The sequence below is a fragment of the Oncorhynchus masou genome, chromosome 14, assembly GCF_036934945.1.
Source record: "Oncorhynchus masou masou isolate Uvic2021 chromosome 14, UVic_Omas_1.1, whole genome shotgun sequence".
Taxonomy (NCBI): domain Eukaryota; kingdom Metazoa; phylum Chordata; class Actinopteri; order Salmoniformes; family Salmonidae; genus Oncorhynchus; species Oncorhynchus masou.
Genome location: NC_088225.1, coordinates 492,463 through 504,887, shown reverse-complemented (window position 1 = coordinate 504,887; position 12,425 = coordinate 492,463).

Genomic DNA, 12,425 nt, shown 5'->3' with positions numbered 1-12,425 from the left:
CATGGTATGCTTTTGCCGTAAAGCTTTTTTGAAATCTGACACAGCGGTTGCTTTAACCTCTTGAAACTCCCCATCCCGGATCCGGGATTGTGACTAAGCCTCAGGCTCATTAGCATAACGCAACGTTAACGATTTCTGAAAATCGCAAATAAAATTAAAATAATGCGTTTGCTCTCAAGCTTAGCCTTTTCTTAACAACACTGTCATCTCAGATTTTCAAAATATGCTTTTGAACCATAGAAATTGACTAATTTGTGTAAGAGTATGCAAAGCTAGCATAGCATTTTGTGTAGCATGTAGCACGCAACATTTTCACAAAAGCCAGATAACCAAATAAATAAAATCATTTACCTTTGAAGAGCTTCTGATGTTTTCAATGAGGAGACTCCCAGCCACATACCAAATGCGCAGTGTTTCCTGAAAGCGTCTGTGTGTAGGAGAAATCGTTCCGTTTTCTACATTGCGCCTGGCTACCGAAACGAACCGAAAATGCAGTCACCTACAACGTGAAACTTTTGCCGGATTAACTACATAATATCGACCGAAACATGGCAAACGTTGTTTGGAATCAATCCTCAAGGTGTTTTTTCACATATCTCTTCATTGACATGCAGTTCTTGGAAGCTTGCTTTCTCTCTCTGCCCCATGGAAAAATACTGGCAGGTGACTTTTGCGCACCAATTTCGGCGCAGGACACCGGGCGGACACGTGGTAAATGTGGTCTCTTATGGTCAATCTTCCAACGATCTGCCTACAAATACGTCACAATGCTGCAGACACCTTGGGGAAACGACAGAAAGGGCAGACTCATTCCTCTTGCGTTCACAGCCATATAAGGAGATCATGAAAGACAGAGCCTCAAAAATCCTTGTCATTTCCTGGATGCCAAGTCATCTTGGTTTTGCCTGAAGCTCACGTTAAAGGGCACGCACAGAGAAGATATTTGTATTTCTGGACACGTCAGAGTGTTTTCTTTCGAACAGTAGCAATTATATGCATAGTCGAGCATCTTTTTGTGACAAAATATCTTGTTTAAAACGGGAACGTTTTTCTTCCAAAAATGAAATAGCGCCACCATAAGTGTAAGAGGTTAAGGAGAAGTGTATCTTTAATCCTATGTATAACACTTGTATCTTTCATCAAAGTTTATGATTGATGTGGCTCTCTGCAAATTCACTGGATGTTTGAGGCAAAACATTACTGAACATAACGCGCCAATGTAAACTAAGATTTATGGATAGAAATTTGAACTTTGTCGAACAAAACATACATGTATTGTGTAACATGAAGTCCTATGAGTGCCATCTGATGAAGATGGCCAAAGATTAGTGATAAATCTTATCTCTATTTCTGCTTTTTGTGACTCCTCTCTTCGGCTGGAAAATGGTTGTATGTTTTTTTGTGACTTGGCACTGACCTAACATAATCGCATGGTATGCATGGTTCGCCATAAAGCGAAAATCGGACACTGTGGTTGGATTAACAAGAAGTTTATCTTTAAAATGGTGTATAATAACTGTATGCTTGGGAAATTTTAATTATGAGATTTCTGTTGTTTGAATTTGGCGCCCTGCCATTTCACTGGCTGTTGTCAAATCAATCCAGTTAACGGGATTTGATCCCTAAAGAAGTTAACCTCTTGAAACTCTGGGGGCGCAATTTCATTTTTGGATGAAAAACGTTCCCGTTTTGAACAAGATATTTTGTCACAAAAAGATGCTCGACTATGCATATAATTGATAGCTTTGGAAAGAAAACACTCTGAATTTTCCAGAACTGCAAAGATATTGTCTGTGGGTGCCCTAGAACGGGAGCTACAGGCAAATCCAAGATGAAACGGCAACCAGGAAACCAGCAGGATTTTTGAGGCTCCGTTTTCCATTGTCTCCTTATATGGCTGTGAATGCGAGAGGAATGAGCCTGCCCTTTCTGTCGTTTCCCCAAGGTGTCTGCAGCATTGTGACGTATTTGTAGGCATATCATTGGAAGATTGACCATAAGAGACTACATTTTCCAGGTGTCCTCCGTCGAAATTGGTGCGTCTTTTTCAGCTGCTGGTATTTTTCCATGCGATTCTGAGGGGAAAGCAGGCTTCCACGAACTGCATATCAATGAAGAGATATGTGAAAAAACACCTTGAGGATTGATTCTAAACAACGTTTGCCATGTTTCGGTCGATATTATGGAGTTAATTCGGAAAAAGTTTGACGTTTTGGTGACTGAATTTTCGGTTCGTTTCGGTAGCCAAATGTGATGTACAAAACGGAGCGATTTCTCCTACACAAAGATTCTTTCAGGAAAAACTGAACATTTGCTATGCAACTGAGAGTCTCCTCATTGAAAACATCCGAAGCTCTTCAAAGGTAAATGATTTTATTTATTTGGTTATCTGGTTTTTGTGAAAATGTTGCGTGCTACATGCTACACAAAATGCTATGCTAGCTTTGCATACTCTTACACAAATTAGTCAATTTCTATGGTTCAAAAGCATATTTTGAAAATCTGAGATGACAGTGTTGTTAAGAAAAGGCTAAGCTTGAGAGCAGGCGCATTATTTTCATTTTATTTGCGATTTTCAGAAATCGTTAACGTTGCGTTATGCTAATGAGCCTGAGGCTTTATTCACGATCCCGGATGGGGAGTATCAAGATTAAGGGCTTGTAAAGCATTTCATTGTAAGGTCTACACCGGTTGTATCCGGCACATGTGACAAATAAAATGTGATTTGATATGTTGGCATGATAACATGACATTATTCACACACTCACATGCATCTTCTCATCAGGTGGGAAAATCTCCCTCTGAAGGTTGTAGAAAAGATCACCATGAAAGAGGAAAGTAAAGTTTAACATTAATGAACATCAGATAAACTACTTATAACATGGTCATACACAAAACATCAGAATTTGCTTTAGTTTGTCAGAGAGTACTGTCAACATTTTCAGACATTATAATAATGTGTAGTCTAAACAAAGTTTAAAGTACTGAAAGAATGAACCAGAGCCTAATAACCCGTTGGACTTTATTATGTATTAGCCTCAACAATTGTTATGCATGTAGCAACTGTTGTCTCCGGCTGAAGCAACCTTAGTTCTATGTACTTAGATTTTAATCATGAAATAAAATAAATGAATCAAATCAACCAATGAAGATAAGACCACACTAACCTTCCTCTTCACAATATATTCTTCAAAATACTCTGCTTGGTTGGAGATCCAGAACATGGTCACAAGGAAGGACAGATACAGCATCATCTGATTACAAAAAAATGGAGACACAATAAACAACTATTTCAAGTCACTACCATCTCTTTGTCAGACATGTTACATGAGTCAATATAATAGATAACTACATTGATTTGAGTATCAGTGAGCACGAATGTCATCAGTCAACAATCAGGCAGTTGGTGCTTTCAAGACAACTGGGACCTTCGTAGAAAAAAATGACGTCAGTGATCTTCAAGTCGGAACTCTAGAAAGATGCCATTGATTCCATCTTGGAATTCCGAGTTGTATGCTGCTTCAAAGTGATTTTTCCCCAGTAGGAGCTTGCACCCCCCAAATATTTTTATTCAAGTACTATTTTACTGGGTGTACTAACCGGCTTCACAAAACACAGACCACATGTAACCATGCCAGTCCAGGACCTCCACACCCGGCTTCTTCACCTGCAGGATCCTCTGAGACCAGACACCGAGACAGCAGATGAAACTGTGGGTTGGCACAACTGAAGAATTTCTGCACAAACTGTCAAAACCCATCTCAGGGAAGCTCATCTGCATGCTCTTCGTCATCACCATATTCTTGCCCTGACCGCAGTTCGGCGTCCAACTTCAGGGGGTTAATGCAGTTCCATCTACCGCAGTCACGGCTACCAGACGGCACTCAACTTCCTGCTGCAAATGCTCACCGTCGATGGCCACTTGCATGCTGGAGAAGTGTGCACTTCATGGATATATCCCAGTTTCAACTGAACTGGGCAGATAGGGACACCCCTACCTTTATTTTATATGTATCTGTGACCAACAGTTCCATATCTGTATTAGCAGTCATGTGAAATCCATAGAGTTGGGCCTAATGAATGTGTCAATCGACAGATTTCCTTATATTAACTGTAACTCTGTAAAATCTTTGAAATTGTTGGATGTTGCATTTACATTTTTGTTCAATGTATATATGGAGGACACAGGTATGTGGATTGTTTTTCTAATTTGAAATATATATATTTTGTACACAATAAAGAAAATAATTTACGGGTCACTATCTAAATATCAGTTAGAGCGTTAATCAAAGCTCAGAATGCTTATGTTGATCTGACTGAGTTCTAATCGTGCCTGCCTCTTTGCAAATGAGTGGAATCATGAACAGTGGTTTGTTCATTATGTTCGGATGTGTCCCCCAGATTTGCCTTTAAGCAGCACATTCACAACTCTCTGAAATGGCTAACTCTGCCCTCTTGCGGCACAGGCCAATGGACGCCTCAATCACACTGATAGCATCAATGCATTTTGGCACACCAGAAGTACATTCATTTCCAATCGAACGCCGTGTTTGCGTTGGAGGCAGTTGCAGTGCATTCTGTGTGGTGCATAAGATGTAAGAACGTATGCATCAAAATGTATGCGTAGATGGCTTGACAGAAATGGTAGCAGAAGGTGAATGTTGAACTTTTGTTGCACACATATCCAGATGCTGCGGACCATTTTGCGCAATAACGCTATCGGTGTGATAGAGGCGTGAAGCAAACTACCCCAGCACGCAGAAAGCTCAAGTAGACAACTTGAGATGCCGCTGACACTGTTTACAAGATGCCGGACAAAATACATTCCCCAAAAGAAACAAAAACATACTGAGAATGGGTGCAAAACTGGTAAATAGTCACTTTGATTATATATACACACTGCTCAAAAAAATAAAGGGAACACTAAAATATCACATCCTAGATCTGAATGAATGAAATATTCTTATTAAATACTTTTTTCTTTACATAGTTGAATGTGCTGACAACAAAATCAAACAAAAATTATCAATGGAAATCAAATTTATCAACCCATGGAGGTCTGGATTTGGAGTCACACTCAAAATTAAAGTGGAAAACCACACTACAGGCTGATCCAACGTTGATGTGATGTCCTTAAAACAAGTCAAAATGAGGCTCAGTGGTGTGTGTGGCCTCCACGTACCTGTATGACCTCCCTACAACACTTGGGTATGCTCCTGATGAGTTGGCGGATGGTCTCCTGAGGGATCTCCTCCCAGACCTGGACCAAAGCATCCGCCAACTCCTGGACAGTCTGTGGCATTGGTGGATGGAGCGAGACATGATGTCCCAGATGTGCTCAATTGGATTCAGGTCTGGGGAACGGGCGGGCCAGTCCATAGCATCAATGCATTCCTCTTCCAGGAACTGCTGACACACTCCAGCCACATGAGGTCTAGCATTGTCTTGCATTAGGAGGAACCCAGGGCCAACCGCACCAGCATATGGTCTCACAAGGATCTGAGGATCTCATCTCGGTACCTAATGGCAGTCAGGCTACCTCTGGCGAGCACATGGAGGGATGTGCAGCCCCCCAAAGAAATGCCACCCCACACCATGACTGACCCACCGCCAAACCGGTCATGCTGGAGAATGTTGCAGGCAGCAGAATGTTCTCCACGGCGTCTCCAGACTGTCACATGTGCTCAGTGTGCACCTGCTTTCATCTGTGAAGAGCACAGGGCGCCAGTGGCGAATTTGCCAATCTTGGTGTTCTCTGGCAAATGCCAAACGTCCTGCATGGTGTTGGGCTGTAAGCACAACCCCCACCTTTGGACGTCGGGCCCCCATACCACCCTCATGGAGTCTGTTTCTGACCGTTTGAGCAGACACATGCACATTTGTGGCCTGCTGGAGGTCATTTTGCAGCGCTCCTTCTGCTCCTCCTTGCACAAAGGCGGAGGTAGCGGTCCTGCTGCTGGGTTGTTGCCCTCCTACAGCCTCCTCCACATTTCCTGATGTACTGAACTGTCTTCTGATAGCGCTTCCATGCTCTGGACACTACGCTGACAGACACAGCAAACCTTCTTGCCACAGCTCGCATTGATGTGCCATCCTGGATGAGCTGCACTACCTGAGCCACTTGTGTGGGTTGTAGACTCCGTCTCATGCTACCAACTAGAGTGAAAGCACCACCAACATTCAAAAGAGACCAAAACATCAGCCAGGAAGCATAGGAACTGAGAAGTGGTCTGGTCTCCAGCTGCAGAACCACTCCTTTATTGAGGGTGTCTTGCTAATTGCCTATAATTTCCACCTGTTGTCTATTCCATTTGCACAACAGCATGTGAAATGTATTGTCAATCAGTGTTGCTTCCTAAGTGGACAGTTTGATTAAACAGAAGTGTGATTGACTTGGAGTTACATTGTGTTGTTTAAGTGTTCCCTTTGTTTTTTTGAGCAGTATGTATGTATATATATATAGTGCTTTGCGAAAGTATTCGGCCCCCTTTAACTTTGCGACCTTTTGCCACATTTCAGGCTTCAAACATAAAGATATAAAACTGTTTTTTTTTGTGAAGAATCAACAACTAGTGGGACACAATCATGAAGTGGAACGACATTTATTGGATATTTCAAACTTTTTTAACAAATCTAAAACTGAAAAATTGGGCGTGCAAAATTATTCAGCCCCTTTACTTTCAGTGCAGCAAACTCTCTCCAGAAGTTCACTGAGGATCTCTGAATGATCCAATGTTGACCTAAATGACTAATGATGATAAATACAATCCACCTGTGTGTAATCAAGTCTCCGTATAAATGCACCTGCACTGTGATAGTCTCAGAGGTCCGTTAAAAGCGCAGAGAGCATCATGAAGAACAAGGAACACACCAGGCAGGTCCGAGATACTGTTGTGAAGAAGTTTAAAGCCGGATTTGGATACAAAAATATTTCCCAAGCTTTAAACATCCCAAGGAGCACTGTGCAAGCGATAATATTGAAATGGAAGAGTATCAGACCACTGCAAATCTACCAAGACCTGGCCGTCCCTCTAAACTTTCAGCTCATACAAGGAGAAGACTGATCAGAGATGCAGCCAAGAGGCCCATGATCACTCTGGATGAACTGCAGAGATCTACAGCTGAGGTGGGAGACTCTGTCCATAGGACAACAATCAGTCGTATATTGCACAAATCTGGCCTTTATGGAAGAGTGGCAAGAAGAAAGGCATTTCTTAAAGATATCCATAAAAAGTGTCGTTTAAAGTTTGCCACAAGCCACCTGGGAGACACACCAAACATGTGGAAGAAGGTGCTCTGGTCAGATGAAACCAAAATTGAACTTTTTGGCAACAATGCAAAACGTTATGTTTGGCGTAAAAGCAACACAGCTCATCACGCTGAACACACCATCCCCACTGTCAAACATGGTGGTGGCAGCATCATGGTTTGGGCCTGCTTTTCTTCAGCAGGAACGGGGAAGATGGTTAAAATTGATGGGAAGATGGATGGAGCCAAATACACGACCATTCTGGAAGAAACCCTGATGGAGTCTACAAAAGACCTGAGACGGAGATTTGTCTTCCAACAAGACAATGATCCAAAACATAAAGCAAAATCTACAATGGAATGGTTCAAAAATAAACATATCCAGGTGTTAGAATGGCCAAGTCAAAGTCCAGACCTGAATCCAATCGAGAATCTGTGGAAAGAACTGAAAACTGCTGTTCACAAATGCTCTCCATCCAACCTCACTGAGCTCGAGCTGTTTTGCAAGGAGGAATGGGAAAAAATGTCAGTCTCTCGATGTGCAAAACTGATAGACATACCCCAAGCAACTTACAGCTGTAATCGCAGCAAAAGGTGGTGCTACAAAGTATTAACTTAAGGGGGCTGAATAATTTTGCACGCCCAATTTTTCAGTTTTTGATTTGTTAAAAAAGTTTGAAATATCCAATAAATGTCGTTCCACTTCATGATTGTGTCCCACTTGTTGTTGATTCTTCACAAAAAAATAGTTTTATATCTTTATGTTTGAAGCCTGAAATGTGGCAAAAGGTCGCAAAGTTCAAGGGGGCCGAATACTTTCGCAAGGCACTGTATGTGTGTGTGTGTGTATATATCACTCAGGTGGCTAGCAGCCGGAAGACTTCTAAGCTAATGTTAAACGGAGCCTACTGAGGAAGGAGCAAAAAATATGCTACAAAATTCTAATAATAACTTTGCTTTACAGAGAGTAGGCTACTGACACAGACAGTAATCTGGTGCTCAGTGGTGAGGCGGGCTGAAATGCATGCAGGAGGGAGCAGAGGAGACAGAGAAAGAGGGGAAGCAAGCAGAGATAGAGGTTAGTACTGTGGTTCCCAAACCTGGGGACTGGGTGCCATTGGGAGTCCCCTGAAAAAAAGTGTACTAATCTTATCAAACAAGTTAAAACAAAAAAAGATGTGGATATGTTCATATTGAAACACATGGCCTATATTTGCTATAGGCCAAGATTAAAATGCAAACAATACAGTTCTAAAAAATACAATTTAAAAAAGTAATATGTTTTCGTCAATGATGTCAGTTTGAATAATTTCTCTCATTCCGAGGTATACAATTGTATAGCTATTAGGCTATGTGTTTGTAGATCGACTAAAGTGAATGAACCTACTGCAGCCAATGTGACAATTGCTGGGGTATTTTTTCCTTGTTTTTGCTGTTCTCCAAATAGCATTTTTAAAATGTGTTTTAATTGTATAGAAATTCAGTAAATACGTTTCAACTTCCAAATACACCCAATAAAACTCAAACCCTGGTTACCGCCCTGCTGGTTAAAGGATAATTTGTAGAAAACAGCTAGCTACATTTTGAAGTGTTGCATTTCGAGTCAAGTGGGTGGCCAACGTGGTAAGTCTAACTTAATCATTTTTTTGTTAATCACGTCCATCAATATCGAGCTGAAATAAATAGAACATGGGGCAAACTTTTAGGGTGTAGCATGTATAGGTTATTCCAAATGTCTGTTTGCCGTTTGAATAGAGTTAGTTTAAACATAAACTAACTCTATTCAAACGGCAAACAGACATTTGGAATAACCTATACATGGTTGGTTAGATGAGAACTTGTAGAAGGCTTATATCTATATTTTGGAGTGTTGGATGTTGATTTCAGGAGGCGGCCATCACGGAAAAGGGAACAGACCACTTTTTCCTGTTAACTTATACGAATCAAGACGCGGCATAGGATATAAACAGTGACAACGGTTGGCTGATATTTAAGTAATAGTTTGACTGTTAAATCGATGTATTGGTTTGAGGCACGCAACTTTTAGAGACCACACCGAATTTCCCGTGCAAAAGAGTAACAAAATCACTGGTACAAAACCAAAAATACTGATCTGTTTTAAAGCTGCAATATTAACATTTTGCACAACCCTACCAAATTAATTATATATATTTTTATATATAATTCTCATTGAACACAGGTATAAGATGCGGTAGATATGATCTATTTGCATGTTATGTATGCTTCCAGTTCTTAAGTTTCATTTTTGCATATTTTACATAAGATTTTGTACACCAGCATCAAACAGCCTAAAATACAATATTTTTGGTTATTGAAAAGATTTCACAGCAGTTTAGATGATAATGATTCTCTACACTATACATTGTTTTGTCAAAATGAAATAAATTTTAGCAACCAGGAAATGGAGGCTTGACTTCTGCATATTGCACCTTTAAAGAAATCAATTTTATATCATCCTGATGACTATAAACTTTTAAACTAACATCACCAATCTGAGACAAGAAGGATATGTAATTGCACAACATTTTGTGGGTTGAAAATGCAAGCTTGTGTAAAGTAGTAACAAACTATCCACGTTAGAGAAATTAGCACAATATACAATAATTTAATATGGCAAAATAATTTACTTGTCACATGCTTCGTAAACAGGTGTAGGCTAACAATGCTAATTTAAGATGATAGTATGTTGCCCACTCAACCTACTGAAGAATGACATGCATGTCAATCAGCGCTCAAAACTAGAGCCTCCATAGTGTCTGTGTAGCAGCCTGAACGTTTGACATCCCTACTTTTTCGTAGCAGGTTAACTTAAGATAATTAACGTAGCAGGTTAGGCGACTGAGGTTAAAGTTAGGAAAAGGTTTAGCGAATATGCTCTCCTAAACTGCTACGAAAATCACTATCGAAGTGGCGTGAAAAGAGTGTGTCCCCTAAAATAATATCAGTGTTGTCGAGGACGACGTTACGTGACCACTTGAATAGCTAGCGAATCAGCTACTGTAACGATCTACCACAATACAGAGCATTTCGCATGCATTCTATTTTCTTGTTGCAGTTAAGATCCTTTACAAACGAAACATTGTACCCTCGTGTATGCTATTGATCACGTCATTATGATTGAACGAACATATTTTACTCACACGAAACACCTCTATCTTCACCCCCATGTTTGCGCTGTTGCTGACCCAACCTTTACACTGTACTTCCTGGTTTTAGGGTTACGTCTTTTCATAAAATATCCAATCAGTGACGAGAGTCCCATTTCTTTACGGTCAGCACTATTCGCGGTCCTTGGTACGGCCTTTGATACTGTAAGCCATACGTTTATTTTTAATACCCCCCACTTTTTTTTTTTTTTTACATTTGGAGATGTCTTTATTAAATCAATAATAACTCTTTACAATGGAAGTAATAGCTCTGTAAAACCACACCACCTAAATGTAAAGTCAACAGAGGAGTGAGGCAAGGTTGCCCAATTAGTCCATTCCTCTACTTCTTGACAGCTCAGTTTTTTTTCCACCTTTATTTAACCAGGTAGGCAAGTTGAGAACAAGTTCTCATTTACAATTGCGACCTGGCCAAGATAAAGCAAAGCATTTCGACAGATACAACAACACAGAGTTACACATGGAGTAAAACAAACATACAGTCAATAATACAGTAGAAAAATAAGTCTACATACAATGTGAGCAAATGAGGTGAGATAAGGGAGGTAAAGGCAAAAAAGGCCATGGTGGCGAAGTAAATACAATATAGCAAGTAAAAAATAAATAAAATAAACACTGGAATGGTAGATTTGCAGTGGAAGAATGTGCAAAGTAGAGATAGATATAATGGGGGTGCAAAGGAGCAAAATAAAGAAATACAGTAGGGGGAGAGGTAGTTGTTTGGGCTAAATTATAGATGGGCTATGTAAAGGTGCAGTAATCTGTGAGCTGCTCTGACAGCTGGTGCTTAAAGCTAGTAGTGAGGGGGATAAGTGTTTCCAGTTTCAGAGATTTTTGCAGTTCGTTCCAGTCATTGGCAGTAGAAAACTGGAAGGAGAGGTGGCCAAAGTAAGAACTTTACCTAACAGGGTCTTGTAGATGACCTGGAGCCAGTGGGTTTGGCGACGAGTATGAAGCGAGGGCCAGCCAACGAGAGCGTACAGGTCGCAGTGGTGGGTAGTATATGGGGCTTTGGTGACAAAACGGATGGCAGTGTGATAGACTGCATCCAATTTATTGAGTAGGGTATTGGAGGCTATTTTGTAAATGACGTCGCCTAAGTCGAGGATCTGTAGGATGGTCAGTTTGACAAGGGTATGTTTGGCAGCATGAGTGAAGGTGGCTTTGTTGCGAAATCGGAAGCCAATTCTAGATTTAACTTTGGATTAGAGATGTTTGATGTGTGTCTGGAAGGAGAGTTTACAGTCTAACCAGACACCTAGGTATTTGTAGTTGTCCACATATTCTAAGTCAGAACTGTCCAGAGTAGTGATGTTGGATGGGCGGGTAGGTGCAGGCAGCGATCAGTTGAAGAGCATGCATTTAGTTTTACTTGTATTTAAGAGCAATTGGAGCCCATGGAAGGAGAGTTGTAATGGCATTGGAGCTCGTCTGGAGTCCAAAGAAGGGCCAGAAGTTTACAGAATGGTGTCATCTGCATAGAGGTGGATCAGAGACTCACCAGCAGCAAGAGCAACATCATTGATGTATACAGAGAAGAGAGTCGGCACCCATGACCAGCTCTGAAACCAGATTGCATAGCAGAGAAGGTATGGTGAGATTCAAAATGGTCGGTAATCTGTTTGTTGACTTGGCTTTCGAAGACCTTAGAAAGGCATGGTAGGATAGATATAGGTCTGTAGCAGTTTGGGTCAAGAGTGTCCCCCGAATTTGAAGAGGGGGATGACCGCAGCTGCTTTCCAATCTTTGGGAATCTCAGACGACACGAAAGAGAGGTTGAACAGGCTAGTAAATAGGGGTTGCAACAATTTCGGCAGATAATTTTAGAAAGAAAGGGTCTAGATTGTCTAGCCCGGCTGATTTGTAGGGGTCCAGATTTTGCAGCTCATTCAGAGCATCAGCTGACTGGATTTGGGAGAAGGAGAAATGGGGAAGGCTTGGTTGCGAGTTGCTGTGGGGGGCGCAGTGCTGTTTGACTGGGGTAGGGGT